Source organism: Sitodiplosis mosellana, unplaced genomic scaffold (assembly GCF_009176505.1).
Source record: "Sitodiplosis mosellana isolate CC-2019 unplaced genomic scaffold, AAFC_SMos_1.0 Smas_scaffold_1, whole genome shotgun sequence".
NCBI classification, from domain to species: Eukaryota; Metazoa; Arthropoda; class Insecta; order Diptera; family Cecidomyiidae; genus Sitodiplosis; species Sitodiplosis mosellana.
The window spans coordinates 18,429,912-18,448,790 of NW_022595244.1; the positions used below are offsets into that span (position 1 = coordinate 18,429,912).

Sequence of the window (18,879 nt, forward strand, 5' to 3'; positions counted from 1 at the left end):
TGAAACTGAGCATTTTTCACTTTCCATCTATGTACTATGCCATTTGCTCAGTTTGCAGTTTTGTGCATAGTTTTTGTGCATACAGTTGCCGTTGATGTTGTCTTGCTTCATTTTTCTTATCGCGTTTGCGATTTTCTAAAGTTCACGTACACTTTTGAAGCCAGTAAATGAATAGATTTCCGTGAAATGTGCATGTGCAATTTCAATTGCATTGGACATCGTTGCTTCGTTTACTCAATGCTCAATGCTCGTTATTCGGTTTGTTTTCGCACTTAAAAAAAATCCAATTAAGTTTGATGCGAAAATTTTAAAACTTTTTCCAGTTGAATTTCGCGTGCTCATTCATTTAATTCGTTTTTCATTTTGTTTATCCAACAAAATTTACCAATTCAGTTGAGCTGTTTTCTTCCATCCGTACTCGGTTGATCTTCTTAAGTGTTCGTCGCTTTTCATTTCAAACAATCTAACTAGTGAAAGAAGCTGAAGATGCGAAGAAAAATTGCCAATTTTAATTAATTGCACATTGTAATGCGCGACGGAAAAAAAATGCGAGTTGAATATTGCTGTCATTTTCAACTAGTTCACAAATAATAATTATGTCGTTGCACTTGGCTTTTGTTTCATTGAAGGAATCGGCCTAGATAGACGCTCTCAGTCTTGTGAACGCGAAAAACCTCATATGTGTGACGGTTTTTCTTCTTCTTCTTTTTTTCGGTGGAACTGTCACTATTATTATTTGCTGAGTGAAAAAACATCTGCCAGTCGTTGCTCCAACTGATTCAATTTCCTTAATTGAAGTTTTTCTCTATAAGTGCCCGACTGCCTTCTCTTTGCTCCGCATGTGTTTCTTAAGTATACGAGTGAGCGTACTTTCCTCTTCTTTTTTTTTGCGAATAAAGTAAAAGTTTTATAATAACATTTGAGTAAGAGACTTTCCATTTGGCATGCATCCTTCCGAAGAAGCGACGCGGTCTCGCTTACAGTTAAATGAAAAACACAACGCAATATATAAATGTTTTCTCTGTTTCGAATGAGACGAAGGAGCACAAAACTTATTTCGTCAAACTCTAATGTGAAGAACTTAGATGATGGAAGTAATTCGATTAATTACTATTCTGTGCTAATGATTATTGCGCACAATGTCTGCATCGATTAAGTTAATTTTATCACTAATTTTACTATTCATTTTGAAGCATGGCTGCTGGAACGGTATTCCAATTTTCTATTCGGTTGCGTTGTTCATCTATCTGTTCAAATGAAATTAATTGCCAATTGTATACGAAAACCAAAAGAAACGGTGTATAGGAATAGAGAATTAATTGCAGAGTTCTACTGAAAGCACTGCTAGCAATCAAGAACATCAGAATAAACAAACACCAAAAGCGCACAGAAAAAATTAACAACCATCAAATTATAATGGCCTCTCTTCTTATTGTTTTTTTATTGCACACGCTCACCAATCATTCACACATAATATGAACTGTTTATGCAGTTTTTCACCCACTCGGTTTCTCTTTCTCTATCCTTTCATAAGCCGTACATATAAATGAGTGATTACATCCTTGCAAAGTGACCAACAATAATCGTTATACCGTTTATACGCTAACTAACTTTCAAAGCATGTAGCAAAGGCCGTTTTTCCACTTTTCCAACAATTTTCCTGGTCATGTGGCCTCGAAAGCAAGAGTCAAACGGCAGTTGCCGCTGCTTCGACGGTAGCATTTCATAATGTTAATAAAGATATGTGCACGTTGCCACAGCCATATGACTAAACTGACCTATCATCATAACACACCCCGATCCGGATTCGATTCAACGCTCTGCAAATTGTTCCAAACACCGTGTGTGTGCCCGATGTCTTAGTGCAGCGTTCGATGGAAAATCTTTTCTGTTCGCTTCGGCAAAGAAATTGTTGAGTATAAAAACCACGGCAGTAGCAACAACAACAAATACAAAAACATTACCAGTCAAATACACGCGAATATCATTTGGTTTTTCACTCGCACTCAGCCATTTATTTCGAGACAGATTTCGCACGCTACTTTCTCTCGTTCTAGTTTATGTTCTTGTTCCACTTCTGTGAGTTTTTACGTGAGATTTTCAATGCGAAACAGTTTTTCTGTTGCACCGTCATGCGCATGCCCATTCAACGACACACAAGCTACACTCCTACTTTCTCTTTTCAGTAGATGTTTCTCGGCAGCATGTGTTAGACATTCATACTTCCAGCCTATTCCCCTTCGAGGTATTACTTGCCTCGCTCTCGCTTGGAATGTTCGTGCGTGACTGAACGTGAATGTTTCCCCTCCAAGTTTGCTATCCGTTCCGACGTCAAGATTTTTAAACATACACTTTATTCAGTTTTATCGCGAAGCACAGACAGTACACATCGTTTTCGTTTCAATCCACCGTCACCAGTAACGATGACCGAGATTTTCGTATTTATGTGAAAACATTTTGACAATTCCAATAGGACAAACTAGTGAACAAATGCGATTTAGTTGGACCAGTTTCATTATCCGAACTTGATTCTCGCCGGATATTGAATTCATATAGCGAGTAAAAATTTATGGGTTAAATGAAATGAACAGAAAAAAAATGTCAGGATTTCAGTTTCACATTTTAATCCGTGAGTGAATCGACGCTATAAAGGCCGTTTGTCGAGTAAACTTTTATGTGCGAATCTCCGTAAAAATAGGACTTTGCCACGAATAGATTTATATATGAAAATAAAAATGTGAGTATTTTTGCCGGTGAGGTTGACACATGGAACAAGAAGGACATGGATTACAACCAGAGAAGAAAAAATGAATAATAACAAATAACGGTCTTACGTGATATTATTAGAAGTTAGTTTTTTTCCGTGCAAATCGTCATACATGCACAGATGACGTGACATTTTCTTGGCTGACAATTTATGAGCTCTCATTTTTTTTCTCTCGCACGGTTATCTTATCTCTCGACGCAAAGAAAGAAATTTAAGCGATTGCTGTTACACTGGCGAACATAGTACGTTTGAGCATCTAGGCTGTTTCAATTGGATTTTATTGGGATCACCTTTGAGCATGTTTTATCCATAATCCTCATAGCTATTCGTTCTCAATGGCATAAAGACACAGAGAATAAAACACACATGCTAAAAAGAAGTCCAAATGTGATTTTGTGTTCTGGACTCTCGCAACAATAACCGAAAAATATAGAAAAAGTTGTAAGTTTGTGAAATAGATTTAAGGCTGGAAGACAAAAATGAGTAATAATAAGTCAACATACTTCGTTGAAGCAGTGTCATAGTATAATATTCGTCATACTCACACCAAACCAATACAATATTCTATATAGTGTGTAAAACTTTTCATTCCTTTGGTAATAACAGAACAGTCCCATGTGTGGAAGTTGTGTGAAAAAAGAAACTTTCGAAGTAAAATCAGTTTGATAGATTTTTTTTCCTTGGTCGCGTAGATTGTACAAGTTGTTGTTGTGCGTGTGCGTCTCATTCGAAGAAAATAAAATTTAACGTGATTTGATGTGAATTACGTGCAAACAATCAGAAAACGAGAGATACTCGAGGACACATTCAGTGCATTAGAATGATAATTTAATATTGAGTTGAGTCTGGAAAGTGGCAATCATAAGTTCAATCAAGCGAATTGAAATTGAGTGTGAAAAATCGTTGATCATCGGTCTGTCAACAAATGAGTAAGTCAATATGTCAAACATAATAAAATACATTTGATTAGCTGTAAGAAGACTGGATTGCATGCTGCAATTTTGCTTATGGTTTTCGCGTTTTGGGCAAAATTCCCACAGCTCATTAAATTCCCACCAAATATTGCAAGCGAATGAACACGATAAAATAATGTTAGCTGTAACCAAAAAGAACCACTGCTACCACCATCGGCGGCTCATAATTTATACATATAATGACATACGAATGTGTGCGTTATACTTTATGACAATCTGAATTGCTATTTGCTCAACTATCGCTTGGGAATTGGCACAAATGAAAACATTGAGCGCGAAGTTGGACTACAGCTTGTGCAAAGACGTTCTGCTCTGTTCGTGTACAATGTACATGTGTGTTGCATGCGATTCGGGATCGAACGGTGAATGTTCCACAATAATTGTGCATAGTGAAACAACAAAGTCGACGAGATTATTGTGCATTGAATTGAAATGCAATTTTCGCCTAATACGCGATGTGCGCGCGCGTCTCTTGTTGCCGAACAAACGAATCGGTGTGAGTACACCAGTAGAAAATCCAGTGATTAGAGAACGGCACATTGTTATTGCTCAAATTTTCTGCATTTTTTTTTCTCTCTACATCAGCTTATTCGGAATTGTCCTTTTGAGTTGCAGAACAATAAAATTACCATTAAATTCACGGTGTGCAACACGCAAACCCCAACGACCAGTTTATACGGTACGCTTGGGTACAATGCAAACAGACAACCAAGCTATCCACACATTTCATTTATTTACATTGTATGTATTTATCCATAAATGCATTTCGAAATATATCGAAAGAGCAAACATCGCTGAATGTGCGAAGCGTTCTACGAAAATTCACTGCATCGCGGCGGATAGATCACATACGTGGTGGCTTTTTGAACCGTTTTCCGAAGAGAACAAAAGTCGTTTTTATTGCTATGCAAACTACTCGAACTGCATCGATACAAGAGAGATAGAGGAAAATGGCGTGAAGGAGAGTGAGCGAGAGACACACAAACACTGTGTGAGTTTGCCCACATGAAGTGCGCCATCGGTCGCATATTGAGAGACATATAAATGTTTTTATTTTCGCTTCATTTTTTTCATCGTTTTTCTCTTTTGCATCATGTGCTTGTTGTTTGTTTGCCGTTATTCGAATTTGCCAACGTTTCTTGTGCTGGCTGGCATGTGGTTTTGTCAGTTGTGTATGTGGTTTTTTTTTCTACTCTGCACTAGCGTTCATCGCTCATTCTATTCCCCGATTGAATTGTGGATTGTCGCTTGGTTTTTTTTTCTCTTCGTTTGTGTGTCAGCTTTTTTTGTTGTTATTCATCATTCCGAATTGACTTACAGCTATCCGAACTGTTGTGTTTGTTGGTTGTATTTTCATATCTGCCGCTATCAAACATTCAATGTCCAAAAGAATTGGTTTCATTTGACTCTTTTTTTTTGTCAACGGTTATAAACAATCATGGTCACTGTGTATGCTTATTTTCCGTCGATAGCTGACAAAAATCGGGCCAACACTAGCCTATGCAAAAGAAATTGTGCTGTCTCCAGGACGACACAATTTTTTCCAGCACAATTCTGTGTGAATTTCGATTTGGAGCGACTTGTTGTGGCTGATGGTTCCATTTGTCGACTAGAAAATTCAATTTTGTACACAATAAAGCATAAACAAAACACTCTATGCAAATTGAAATAAATTCATGCATTTTCCATCTCCTTCTTTCGTTGTGCTGAGAGTTTCTGTTTAGTTTGTGTTTTTTGTTTCTGTTTCTGTTTCGTTTGGCTTTTATAATATATTTTTTCAACTTGTCGCTTTCATTGTTGTTTCTTACTTCAAGGATTTTACTTTTTTGTTCGCTCTTCCGTAGAATATTCGCAAAATGTCGGTGATTCTGTTGTTGTGTTTGTGACAGCACGAATTTAATTTCTTTTTATGTGGTCTATAAAACATACAATGCAACTCTGTGGATATGAATGGTCCAAAAAATACTATTTTTATCATCGTCTATTTATGAATTTTCGGTCGATATGTGCTGTGCTTACGAGTTTTTTTTTCTTCACTTATGGGTCCATCGATTTTATATCATTTTTGTGGCTTGTCTCAGCAATTCTAATTCAGTAACCCAACAATAACACTGATACACATTTGTAATATTGACACAATAATACGTTCGCTTCTCTCGTCTACGTCTTTTATTGTTTTGCTTGCTCTTTTTCTATTTATTGATGTCATCAAATTTATTGTTATCATTTGAAATCGATCGAAAATTGAATGTAATATTCGAAACAGTTCAATATTTATACAATGCTTGCATGTGGTAGTACATACATCAGTAGCTTGGGTGGCAAAACGCCGTGAAAAGAGATGTGATAAAATATTTATGATCAATACCACGTACACTTTACGTATCTGCATACATGAGGCAGCGTTGGGGCTTTTCTCTTTTGCTGTTTATTGATTATACTGCGGAAGACGTCAATTTTTTTTTCTGTCATCTTGATTTGCTTGATTGAATGTTGATTTTGTAATCATGCTTTTTTATTATTTCCTGATGTGGGAGGCAAATAAAACAATAATGGATCACAATAAGCGGAACAAAATCAAATTTTTAACAAAACCAATTTAGTCTCAATTCAGCAGTGTATTGAATTCGATACAATAGTTTAATGAGACAATCGAATTGAAACAATTGCATTATTGGTTCATTCAATGGCATTTATCCTACAGAAATCAATCATTGGTTTCATTGTTCTGCACACCGCCATTATTCCATTATTAAATTCACAATTTTCATTTGTGTAAATTAGAATTCATTCAAGAGTTTGACAAATTTTCAATCTCGAACCGATTTTTGCCATAATCTGATTCAATACCAAACAAATTCAAATGTATTTTCCAACGGAATTTTTTCGTTGTTAAATTATTATGCTATCTGGTTCGGTATCTGTAGCCACCGTTTTATCAAATATTCAATCAATTATGATGCGATTGAGAGCAAAGTGAACTAGTAAATAACATGTTGAATTGTTTATTTTATGCATTGGTTTATGTGGCAAATACCATTTATTCGCTAGCATGAAAATCATTGATTCAAATGAATGAATTTATTGTTATGGTTGTACTTGAAACCAACTCGGTTTACGTTGTGAATGTCAGAACTCAGCATACCTATGCTCACACAATCAATTTTATTAGGCATAGCTTGAGAAAAGCAATACATCAGTATCAATGTTGGTTGAATTGTTTAATTAAGATTTGGTACAAACCACTAAAGAATTTTCCAATTGAATTGGAAGTTGTTAAATTGAAAACCAAATAAAGTCAAAGACATTCCATTTTCGGTTTAGCTAATAGTTATTACATCACATTACTGATTGCTGAAAATTTACAAAACAAAACTTCACATGTAGTTTAATTAAATTTATAATACATGCTTTCATACGAAAATTCCATCGAATCAAAAAGCCTTATAAATCAGATAATTTAATGCTTAGTTTAACATAAAGATGAACCATAAAATATTACCGAATTGCCAATTAGCCCTGACCGCAGTCAACTAATTGGCAGATGACGTTACCGATTCATTGCCAACTATGTGCATAGGTTGATTTAAGGAACGGAAACACGTGCATTTCATTCTTCTTGAGTCTATGATACTGATGTAATTTCCCCCAGGTCGATTATATCGATTTCAATAAGCAAAGCATCCGACCAAGGAGAAGAGCACAAAGAAACTTACGAACCTTTTCATTTGGTAATAATTTGCCATATTAAACTCACGTTTAACTCAAAACATAATTTGTATTGTCATTCAAGTTGCGTAAGTCTTGCGAAGGTGAATTTAAAGCAACTAGTAAATTGTTAATTAATTCGACGTATTGATACCATACTTTATCCAATAAATGAATAAATTATCGAGTGTAAGATGAAAAATTCACTACACTATAGAGTCTATGTGTATAAAACATTGTTTGAGTGACGTCGATACAATGTTCGTTGATTTCCCCTAAATTGCAACAGTTTGTTTGATTTCACAAAGATTTAGCTTTTATTGCTGTAGACATAATGTCGATGTAATTCCTGCAGATTAAATTTACTTTATCCTCCTCCTCAACCAAATTGAATTTTTTATGAACCAAGTTTGTCGGAAGAAAATCAGAACACATACAATTAAATTAATTCAGGAATTCAGGTATCCTTATAAGCAATTTTCTTTCAATTGTATAGTCGATTCAAATCTATTAGTAGAAGCAATGAATGAATAATAAAATTTATACAGCTCTTTAGGAACTGTTTTATTGTACTTACCTTTAATACAGTTAGCCCGTTATAACTGAATACTATTATTTAAACAAAGCAATAAGTATTCAATTATTTTGAATTGGAATATTCAAAACTTTCTACATTATTTTCCATCACATTGTATTATTATTTAATGTAACGATGTAAAACAATGTATTCATTCAAATTCAAAAATTAAAAATAAATACAATAATATCGAAAATTGTTTCTAAGGAAGGATTGAAATAAATGTCATTGGAATTGATAGAAAATTCCAATAGTTGTTGGATTTCGTTTGTTGGGAAAATGAAAGTACAGTAAAAATAGCTCTATTATGCATGTGGATTATTTGATTTATTCATCATTTTTGGTGAATGGTATGCTGACAATAGATAAAATACTTTTGAAGCGCTCAATTTTGTGTGAAACTCGATAGTGGATATCAACATCATATCCATAATTAAAACAAAACATATTTTTATGTAAACAAATGCCAGAACAGGGTGAATGTTGCTATAAAAAAACAACCCTATTTAATTATAGCCGATATATTTTACTTACATGACCGTCAAGTTCCCTGCTTCTCTTCATTGGTCTATATTTGTAGCAACATGAAGCCTATATAATTATAACAAATTCCGGTTTGAATGTGTGTACGATAGAGAGATGGGGTGATGAATCAATAAATTAAAATGATGAATTCAACACATTCCCCCCCAATTGATATTCATTGGGTGGTAAATGCCAACCATTTTGGACAACAATCGAAGGATGTCCAACTACGTTGTGCCGTATAATGAACGCACTGTTTATGGAGATGAATCTATTTTTAAGGCTGACAAAATCGGCAATAAAATTTTATGGTTTCCTCTCAATTGGCATGAGACACAATTCACCTTCGTTTTGTATTGTATTGTGTTCAGCATATTGCGAGTGTTTCTCGGAACGAACCTCTTTTTTTCCTCTCCCACCAATTTCATCTCACGTGTACTGTGCTGTGGGGCGGATATGGGGGACGGATACTGATGAATGATGTCCCATTTTTTCTATTATTCACTGTCTGAAGTGTTCAATTGGCGATGGAGATGATTTTGATGGTTTTACAATGACACTCAAATACTCAAAGGAAAGCCATGCATTCGTCTGTGTTTGGTTTTTTTCCCTCCCACACTTACTCGGTGTGTTTTCCATTTATCTTGTTGTCTGTTTTTATTTTTCGTGTCACATTCCTGAACATTTATATTTCATCGTTGTGAACGAAGCCCATTTATTTTTTCGCTTTTCATTGATCTCTTTAATAGCCTCATTTACCATGCTCCTTTGACAACCAATCGCTTTTAACCGGTTACGTCACACCGAATAATGTCTATATTGAGTGCCTTGAACTTGATATCAATCGCCTTGCATGCTCAATTGTGGCATGCCCACCAAAGGAACTGTACAAAAAGCAATAAATTCATAGTCGAGTTCAAAATCACCGTGAAATATGATTGACTAAACCCATTAATATTCACACGCTGAATTATCGAGACTAAAATACTGGAGCAATGGGCTTAACACCGATTGGACAGCAGCGAAGAAAAACGACGCGTTCGTGTTTTATGAATGCACGTAAATCATTTTTAACAACTAAATTGTAGCTGAATATGATTTATATTGTCTATTACGAAAGCAATGCAAAAACTGAAACAAATTTGTATCGATCAGTTGGTATGGCATTTACAGTAGTAGTTGCTAGTATGGTAGTTGCAAGACTACAAATCATACCATTATAAAATACCGTCGAATAAAATGAATTAAATATAGAGACGGTACAATATGCGAACCGAGTGCGGGGTAGAGTGACTCATAAAGTTGACAAGGACAATTGTACTGGGGAAGGAAAATGCATGGATGAATAAAATATGCGAATCCAAACGACTTTCAAAACGCATTCCGGTTTGGTTCAAACGTAGCATTTGCTTTGGAACAGGGGCAAAAAAACATGACAGACTTGAAAATGGGTTAACGTGATTCGATCTGCGCTACAAACACTGATACCACACTCTGTTACATTTTTCGCAGAATATCGCTTTCAAGTTAGTCAAATTTATTGAACCGTAAATCATGTTGGAACTGTTAGTTTCTGTGTTCCTCTCGTTCTGGTGTATTTTCATTTTCTTTTTCGTGTTTGTCGTGCAATGTCTATAAATAAAGGCGGAAAATGGCAGCAATGCAAGCATTTCACCTATCTATTTTTACAGGTGAAAACGGAATGGGAAAACCTAGAATGGTAAAAAGAAGGAATCCATAACAACAAACTATATAAATGGAGTTTTATCGATTCTCTCATTCTTTCTGTAAGTCACTGAACACTGACGGCTCTTTGTCGCATTACTTCGACTTGATTCGGGTTTATTTTGTTTTGTGTATTGATTTTCTTTTTGGGCATGTCAGAATGTCATGGCATTCGATCTACTGCCATTGGTACCTTGGCGATGGGTGCGATTTTGAGTCACCAAACAATCGCTCGCCAACGACGATGTGAAATAATCTTTATGACTTAGTATGGAAGCTTTCATCCACTTGCTTTTCCGAATCGAGCGAAATAACCTTCTTTCGCTGGCAAAATGCGGAAGAAACTCTTCTGAATATATATACAAGTATATCCATCGCTGTCATAGCTTTTGTCTGCATATCCCTCAACCGAAACAAAATAGTCGTCAATTTTTCAAAACGAGACAAATCTTCTTTGGTTTCTAAGCGCTTTCGCCGTTGATGTGTGTTTGTTGTGGATTGCTGGGGATTGATGTGATCAGTGACAATGAGAGGAAAACATAACGGGAAAAGTATTCGTCACAATCGCTGAATTATGAATGCTGTTGTTTATCTCAATTGTAAGTGTGTCAATTGTGCGGTGTGAAGTAAATTCTCTGCTCACCTAATCCGGAAGCAATGATGCATTTTCCCAATGTATGGGGAGGAGAGAGAGAGAGAGAGAGTGTGTGATAGGGAGTAGTGTGGATGTAAAGCGCTAGCAAGTAGAAATAAAATACTATTTAATCCGATCATAATTGCCAATAATAAGGATTTCATTTCGGCCAAGCTTAAGCAATAAACTGTTAATGAAGTGGATTGAATTGGCATTATACCATTGATTGTACGCTTCGTTTCTGTCAAATTCGAGAGCGCTTCTTTTACACCATGCATATATCTCGTCGGCAGGCTTTCAAGCGAGCTAATGTAAATATGTAATAGTGGATTGTGGTAGTGTTGGTGTTGATAACTTTGCGAATGTGCAACGCATTCGAAGCACATCGTGAATCGGTTGCATGTACAGAATTTTCATTCTCTCTCTCTCGATCGACAAATACAATTCACTTTACGCATCAGGCTGGCAAAATATATATTATGGAAACCGCTTCATAAATTTGCATGGATGTCACTTTGCAAAATGTTTGCTCCAGTTTTGCAATTGAGCCGTACCGCAGGAAGTGGATGTGTTTGCTCATGTGCGATGTGCATCGTGTGCATCGTGTGCATTAGTTTTGTTCTTTGCCGTCGACGTACAAACGACAACGACAACAATGACGCCACCGAACAATTCACGAGCTCTTTTCCCATATCTCGTGCAGTTTACATAAGCGGTTTGGTGTTTACTCTAATATTTCGACATGTTAAAAGTGTTCGCGCAACGCACAGCATTAAGCAAATAGACAAAAGCCGTAGATGTAGAAAAATCTCTTGAAAGGAAAGCTTGCATTTTAAAATGACGTATTGATGTTTGCTTGTTGTTGACAACTATGTGTTACAAGCATGCTGCGCTCCAAATGACAACAATAGATACACACACACAATGAGTGTGCTCGCTGAATGCAGCTAATATTTAATAATACAATGCAAATCGGTTTACGTGGTTAACCGATAACTTTGGGTGCACTCTAACGTACGTTTAGCATATAATCCGATCCCACTGAATCTATTAAGTAGCAGTATATTGAATGTCATTGCGGTCAGTCAGCTCGAATCCACTGCCATCAACTTGTTCACGGCTCAGTCCTCAACACATATATATAACATAACACATAAATAAACGTACCAAATCGAAATATTTTACACCAACACAGTAGAGTGTCGATGGAAAAGAGCTTATCCATGTTCATAATTTTCGAATCAATTCCATTAAACATGTCTTTTTGGACGAATTACTAATGAAGACTAATGAATGTGAATGCGATTTATGAAATAAACATTAACGATATCCATTCGTCGTGGACAAATCTATATACGATGCCTACCACACAAAATCCAGTTTAAACAATCCATACAAATCGAATTTTAATGTCTTAATGGAACACATACACACACACACACACACACACATGCCATTTTGGATCGATGAATCCGTTAAAAGCAAACATAATGCTGATAGCCGAAGGGCATGAAAACAATTGAAATCTATGTATTAACAGGCTTAAAGTGTGTTATTGCATCGGCCCAACTAATGGCGATAACATATCAATAGAAGCCGCAACGTACATTTCACCGATATTGATTCAAAAACCACATTTCAGTGACAGTTGTCGTGACCGTAACAGACAGAAGATAGTACTGCCAACACGACACATTTACTAAATTGATAGCTAAGACATTCCTAGACAGAATTCATCATTCTGAAAACCGACCATTTATCAAATTAGCGAATTCAATAGAGCTGAAATATTGTGCAATTCATCGTTGAGAACTTCAGTTCAATCACATTACTGCTACGTCGCATCAATACCAATGGCACCACATATTACTTACTTGACGTTGCGTTGCATGTTACTCTTTGGCAAAACACTCCAATGACAAATTCTGCAGATTTTCACATATTTCCGGCATATTAAAACAAGAGCTATAAGTTGCAGTGTCATCGATTTTCTTGGAAACTCATTTTCTACAGTCCATTCGTGTTCCAAATATACTGCATTTTTACTCCGTCACTGAACACATTTTTAGATTCATGAAAAGCAAAATGAAATTTCTGAGATTATTCTGTAATACCCAAAATATTTATAAGCTTTATTCAAAACATTTATGCAAATAACTAAAACTATTTGCCACGAATTTCGCTTTACGAACAGTTTTCCACACGATCAGTGTCAAATTGAATGTATCAAATGTCTTTGTTTACAGAAGCAAATAAGCCGCAAAATTGTTGGTGTATTGGCCAAAATGAGGCGAGACCGTGTCTAATTGACGTCATTTTCGAGTCGTTGCGATTAATGTAAACACATTCCAAGCGCCATTGACGCTGCTTAATCAAATATTTAAAAGTCATTGTGCGAAGATTGGCCAACGATTTCAATAATAATATAACGTTGGTGTTCTCTGGCGCACAAAGTTTCTGCATAAATTTATTAATGAGCGATAAAATAGGCGAACAATCAAAGAGAATTTGCTTTCAAATTCATTATTATTCCGAGTAATTCTCTGGTAACGAGTAGTCTAACCGATTCGGATGAAGTTAAGTGGATTTTTCTTCGGGATGGATTCCATTGTGTTATCAGTGAAACATTTTAATGTGAAAAAAAATCCCACAAATCGCTATGTGCCAATTCATAGTAGATATATCTCCCTCTCTCAATGTTCTCGCACTGTCTCGCCTCCCCGCCTCCCCGCCTCAAATGATCCACATCGCATTTCGAATGGGTGAAATATACATACAATAAATACATATAATATAATGCCTGAGATTTATTTATGGGAATATAATGATTATTTAAATTGCGGTGCTGCTTTTTGTCGTTCATTGTATGTTTTTATGTGGTTAATGTCATTGTCCAAATTCTTTATGGCTGTGAGCCGAACAATACGGTTTTTAGTTTTTACACCGAACGTGAGAGCGGAAGAGCAACCAATTCGACTAAATCATTGGTATCAGATAAGAAGCGACATGTTGAAAAACGGTCGCTTACATACAAAGGAGATACAGCAGCAGCACGCGTCCACTATTCAGACACGTATTCTACAAATGTAAAGCCGAGCACACAATCAATCATTTTTGGAACCGATCGCATACATACACAACAATCATTCTCGTCGCTCAAAAGCGAATGTTTTCGTTTATATAGAATTAGATGGATCTCGCAAGAGGCCAAGCAAAGCTAGTATGTGCGACTGTTTGTTTTTTTGTTGGTTTTGTTTGATACACTTTGCTGACGAACGAAATTTATTTGGATAAGGATTTCGCCTAATACCGTTGACTGGGACTGGAATATTTTAGCACCGCACAATTTCGAATGAGCTTCTGTGTCGTTGTTTGCGCTGCTCAAGTGAGAATGGAGCGCGTGTTTTGCATTTTGTATTTTATATTTCGTTTCCTTTCGCTTCATGTGCTTTATGTGATGTGACACTTGGCAATTTTTTTTCCTCTCCTGTCGTACGTTGGGTATACTTCGTGAACGGAATGAAAGGAACAGTACAACAACGAATGCATTGGCATTATTTTTCGCTAAGTCGGAAAACTATAATGCAGGATATGTGATTTCATTACATGCAAACCGTTGATAAATTGCAAATCTTTATTGCTTCCTTATGTAATTCCTTTTTCCTCGACGAACCTCGACAATCTGCCTCTCTTTTTTTCGTGTTGACCTCAACTGCTTTTTTTCCCTTTCGTTTGTAATTTTCACTTTTTTTCCTTCTTCCTTTTTTATTTGGGAATTGAATTGGTTGGCTTAAGTGCTTCAACCTTTTTGCACCACTATTTGAGGATTGCCAAAAAAAGAAACCGTTTAAAGCCAAGTGAAAACAGAATTTTTCTTTAAAAATCGGGTTCCAATGTTGCGCTGTGTTGTTGATTGTTTGACCTATTTGGTGTAAAAAGCGTCACAGTCATCCCACAAACGAATTAAATTTCACAAATGATACGCAGTTGCTATGCACACGATTATGTCTCCATGTTTTCTCTTCCCTTTGTCGACAGTTTCCATCGTGTTTATTTAAAATGTTATTACTACAAAAATAAATTAAGTTCGGTACTTGTTTTTGTGACGGTCGAGTGTTGACCATTAATTTTGGTTGAGCGTTGAGAATGTGTTACAAAGTTGCAGCTACCATTAATTTAAATTTCGACCATTGTAACCAGCCGAGCCGAATTTCTGGGGAAATTATTTAATAAATTGTGTTTAATAAACTACCACTTATGTGTTTTTCTTTCGTTTCGTAAATGGCAAGCATACTGCACTGGAAATAATGGCAAGCGAGTGAATGCTTAAATGTAAGAGCTAATCCATCATACGCTCTTCGTTGCTTAGTTTCGAAATTAGAACGGAAATTGTTGGAATGTGAAAGTTGAAAAAAAAATGAGCATACCAAATAAATATTCTGTGCTACGACGCTCAACCTGATACCGTAACCACTTCAAGTGACTTTTTTCATATGCCAATATTTTGTTTGAACTGAGAGGCCCAACCAAAACTCGTTTGCATTTTATAGTTTCGTTCGTGCTGCTTCGCCGGGGCAAGAATTAATCAAAAATGCGACAAAAAGAAGTGAAAATGCTCTGTGGAGCGGTCGGCAAACATAAATTATTGTTAAATGATGTGAACACAAAAAAGACGGAACTGAATCAACAACAAAGTTCAGCAAACGTCCATCAACTGTGACGAACGACTGAATGTGTCATATTTTTCTTTACCGCAAGGCTATTTATATATCGTTCCTGGCCTACGACAATCAAAATGAATTGCTTAAGAAATTATTTGGTTTGAGTTGAGACTCGCACCACGGAACAGCAAACAAACGAGCGATGGGAATTTGTGATTTACTTCGTTTATTTCCTTTTCTCGGTTCTTATCCTCCGGAGGATTATATAATTTAATAAAATTATGTAAAACTCGACAAAATTTATTGAAGAACAAACAGTTGTTTTTTGATATCGAGCTTGAGCTTCTAGAATTTGATAAGAGAACTATTATCTTAGTCTTTATCTTTATTTATCCATTGAATAGTTGTATTTTGTCAGAGGAACAATTGGGTGGGGAAAACCTTATTAGAAAACCTCATGAACGTTATAATTCGTAATTAAAGCCTATTCTGTAGATACAATTTTTATCACAAAACAGTCCCTATTTTATTAATTTTTTAATGCATATTTGTGCATGAATCAATTACTATCAAAAAACTCTTTTTTATACATTTTTGTCGTTTGTTTGCTAATAATTCATCAATTCAGAAGGTATTTTTTTGTTTCTTTCTTAAATTTGTGAACTGGTGTTAAATTCTTTATCTCTGTTGGTAGTGAATTGAATGAAATAGCAATCTGCCTGGATATTAAAAATTTTCCCGCATTAGTTCTACAGCTTTCTTAATGGATATTAGAGGAACTTCGTGTCGGATAGCCATGTCTGCAATTTAGTTGATTTCTACATCAGTTTTTATCAGTTTGTTTTTAATTCTAAATACCAGTAGCATTGTATCATAGCGAACGATCTCTCTCACTGACAATAATCCAAATTTTTCTCTCATTTCTCCAGTCTCTAAGCCAAATGCATAATATTCACGTCTGAAAATTGATCGCAGTGCATGATTCTGGATTACTTGAATTGAATGAATTGGTGTTTGTGGTGCTGAATGTCCCCATATCGGTGACATATACGACAGGTAATTCTGTACGGTGGGCATAATATATGGATACGAGTATTTTGTGATTTACTGTATATCCGATTCTATTTGTTCTGTAAAAAGAGGTGAGTGAAAGTTTTCCATTCAGAAACCTCTTTTGCATTGGCTTTGAAACTTAATTGATGCCCGGGGAACTGGTGGCATTGCATTCAGAAAGTTGGTGCCTAAGTTTCTTTTGTGTGCTTCTTGTCAAACATCTATGATAACACTGAACGATCGCTCGCAAGTTTCGAGTCGTAGTCTACAACAGTCGAACCGTACAGTTCATCGCGGTGGGAAGGTGGAAAAGTAAAATACCCATAAGAGAGATGATCATGTTCGCAAAGTTTGAAAACATTTCAATTTGATACCATTAGAGCATTTAAAACGGTATGGAAAACGCAACCAGTATTTCAAATTTCAAAATGTGAGTCATAATCACTTATAAGCCCTTTTAAATCATGCTGAGATTGAAAATTTGAAATGGCCTTTAATTGTTTAAGTAGAAGAGTAGTGCTGAAACATCCAAAAGCACCCGTTATTAAGCTCGAATATAACGTTTGAATATCTCTGGAAATTCGTTTCATTTTGGTTGCTTGTGCATTCATCGAACAAATTCCACCCGGTACGGAATGCTTTTATCATTTTTATTTCCAATTCAAAGCATACATCGGAACTGAAACATTCGTGGGCAGAAATTTATTCACTAAAACGTACTCTCATGACGATTACTACACTTGCCCGATAGTGTAATAGTCCGACCCAATGAGGAATTATGGTATTCTTGTAACGCGTATTGTATGAAAGTGTACACCGTTTGTGCACACACTGTGTACATTTTCATTACAAAATTGTTACAGATTTGTACACATTCCTCATTGGGGAAGATTTGCGTCGAATGAGCGTCCAACTCGAAAAGCATATTGATTTTAATGTTGCCGTCGGGCAGGAAATTTGGTTTAACCGCAACATCCTTGCATGTGTGCGTTGCATACACTGCATCAAACTATTACTGTTTTGCGAACACTTTGGGTGAATTTGTGCCGCTCAAAAGATTCCATCGAAAACCTCGAAACCGCTTAAATGAAATCGAATGAATGTGAACACCAACAAAATCCGATGTGTTTATTGTAGCATCATTTTATGAAGCATTTTTATTTGCATGTAATAGCAAAGAAATTTGTATTCAATACACGATGCTCGCCGTATCTGCCGATTATAAATGTGCGCCGTGCATCTGGAAAATGTTCTCACACAGATATAAAATGTTGCGGCAGCGTGTTGATGTTGCTGTTGCTGCCATTTTTGGGTGTCCTCTTTGCAATTCGTACGGCATTCCATACAGATTTCGGTGTGTGTGTGTATGTGTGTGTCTCTTGCGAGCAAAAATAGCATGACTTAGTTGCTTCACGTGCATCAATTTAAGCGTATATCGAAACAGTTACACTGCGACAATATTTTGTCGATTCAACACAAGCAACGGAGCAACGCAATCGATATTGAAAAATTGCGAATTTAAAATAAAAATTTCGATCATTTTTCATGGCATTGATGATAGGTAAATGTGTTTTGAAAACATACCGAATCTATTAAGCAATACGGACGGGAGAAAAAGAGAAAGAATGAAAAAAACAGGTGAAGTATCGAAGGAATTGAAAATGCATGAGATGGCATTTAGTGTATGTCACTTGAATGCATAACCAATAATGGTATTTCGTATTTTTCCATCGCTGTGATGTTCTTCCTTCGCATATTTTGCATTTGGCCGCAAGTTACGTCAACAAATTGATGATGATGATAGTTGGTGTCGTCACTAGCAATGACAACAATACACTTTGAAACTCTACCAAAAACTAATGCCTACATGGAAAATGAGAGTGAAAAAAACACAATGAAAACGATTACGCATGAATGATTCAAAGAATTGGGCCCGGGCATCGAATTGAAATTCGAAATATACATTCCATGCAATTGCCTATCGAGAAAAAAAAACATATATATGAAGTATCATTTGCATACCTGACGATGATGTCAAAATGAATTGACCATACAACAGGAAATCTAATGGTATAAATAGTTTCTATTCATCAAAGCAATACTTATTTTAAGCGCTCAATTTGAAAATTTAGAACAAATCGGCAAATGAAAGATTTTTTTGTCGATAATAATGCTTTGGATTATACAAGTCTGCATTTGCGTTCAAAATGAAGAACAAAATAGTGCAATGTGTACTTGGCACCATCAAGTCTGTT

The 18,879-nt window shown here is 35.9% G+C and overlaps 1 protein-coding gene across 7 annotated transcripts in view; it reads left to right on the forward strand.

The window, feature by feature from the left end:
• Positions 1-2,359: 2,359 nt before the first annotated feature.
• LOC129580573 (lachesin-like) overlaps positions 2,360-18,879 on the forward strand; it is a 76,832-nt gene continuing 60,312 nt past the window's right edge. For 5 of the 7 annotated variants that reach the window (XM_055471147.1, XM_055471152.1, XM_055471149.1 and 2 more), the window contains exon 1: positions 2,360-3,696. The gene's annotated coding sequence lies outside the window, so the exon portion shown is untranslated. The remainder of the gene's footprint in view (positions 3,697-18,879) is intronic. The other 2 variants (XM_055471148.1, XM_055471151.1) reach the window with 1 other exon arrangement.